Source organism: Trichechus manatus, unplaced genomic scaffold (assembly GCF_000243295.1).
Source record: "Trichechus manatus latirostris isolate Lorelei unplaced genomic scaffold, TriManLat1.0 scaffold00050, whole genome shotgun sequence".
Lineage (NCBI taxonomy): Eukaryota > Metazoa > Chordata > Mammalia > Sirenia > Trichechidae > Trichechus > Trichechus manatus.
In genome coordinates, this window is record NW_004443986.1 from 17,347,251 (window position 1) to 17,348,879 (window position 1,629).

Genomic DNA, 1,629 nt, shown 5'->3' on the forward strand with positions numbered 1-1,629 from the left:
GTTGGTGAAGAATATTAAATATACCATGCACTGCCAGAAGAACGAAAACAATCTGTCTTGGAAGAAGTACAGCCAGAATGCTCCTTAGAAGTGAGATGGCGAGACTTCTTCTCATGTATTTTGGAAATGTTATCATAAGGGACCAGTTCCTGGAGAAGGACATCATGTTTGGTAAAGTCGCGGGTCATCGAAAAGGAGAAAGACCTTCAACGAGATGGACTGACACAGTGGCTGCAACAATGAACTCACATTGTGAGAATGGTGCGGGACCAGGCAGTGTTTCATCCTGTTGTACCTCGGGTTGCTATGAGTTGGCACTGACTCAATGACAACTAACAACAAGGGAGACTAGTTGATTAGATCAAATTTAAATTAGTGGTTAATAATACCTTTTTAAGTTTCTGGCATTGTTCTTTGAAGTAAGTCAGGTACTTTAAAACAACGTTTTCCCTTAAATCTTTCAATCTCCAAATTCTTTCTGGAATCTGTAAAATCAAAGAAAAGAAAGGTTTCTTTGAAATTTCTATTGTACTGAATGCTGAATAAATGAATGAATGGATGACGTTGGCAACAGGATAATTTTTACATTCAGAACTCTGGGATATCTGAGTTCTCTCTAAACATCAGTCATTCAGGCCCCACAGTCACTTTTTTTTTTTTTTTTACCATAATTGAGTCCCACCTATAATTTACTTACTTTATTTTTTTTTGCTTTAAACTGACTTTATGTTAAAAATCTAATAGATTAATTTTAAAGGAGTTTGTATATCCCCATTGTAAACAGAAAACAACATCACTTGCAATAAATAGAAAGTAACACATAAATAAGCACACTGGAAATAAAAGTGTTGCTATATTCCAGCTGGATAGTGCTGTCTCTGGAAACATTCCAGGTCTGAGCCTGTTTTCTCCTAGAATCTTTTTGAGATAATCATAAGCCTCAGAGAGAATTGGAAAGAGAATCGCTTTCTTACTCTGTGGTTCAATGTTTTTTGGTGCCATGTCACTGCACCAGCCAAGAACACCTTGGGTATACAACCAGGGGGCATGGCTACATCCTTTGGAAACCATGTGATGGGTGTTACCCTCCTTCCTTCATGCCCCCTCTCCTTATCATTCTCTGCCATGACAGTTCTGTTTTACTCATTGCTTCTGTCCCTTCCAAGCCCGGGATTCTCAAATAAACAGTGTCTTGCCTTCCCAACCTTTCCCATATTAACTACCACAAACATTTCTACCTCTTTCCATCCAAGGCGGACAGGTAAGGAAAGTCTCCTGATTTATAGTCACCTGAACACAGCAATAAATTACATGTCAGCAAGCTGGCAAGGGGCTGCTATTCTGTCATTTCCAAAGCCCTGGTTTGAGATTTAATCAGGTTTGCAGAGTTAGCTCAATTCGGCAGGAACTTAACAAGGCAAGACTGGCTGAAGGGGAACAGAAGAAGCTGAAGGCTGCCCTGGTAAACAGAATCTGCGGGTAGAGGAGATCTGTACCATGAGACACTAGAGAGAAATTCAGACTTCATGGACATCTGGTTACCAGAAACACCAAGAGAACCTGGCATCTCCTAGTCCTGAGAAAGGTCTCTTTACTTTCTTTACCTTGTATAGGGTGGGTCCTGCTGGT

At 40.2% G+C, this 1,629-nt stretch overlaps 1 protein-coding gene across 1 annotated transcript in view; it reads right to left on the bottom strand.

The window, feature by feature from the left end:
- Nucleotides 1–488, bottom strand: part of NOD1 (nucleotide binding oligomerization domain containing 1) — a 36,856-nt gene extending 36,368 nt beyond the window's left edge. Inside the window, exon 1 of the mRNA XM_004377501.2 lies at nt 390–488. The gene's annotated coding sequence lies outside the window, so the exon portion shown is untranslated. The remainder of the gene's footprint in view (nt 1–389) is intronic.
- Nucleotides 489–1,629: the final 1,141 nt, after the last annotated feature.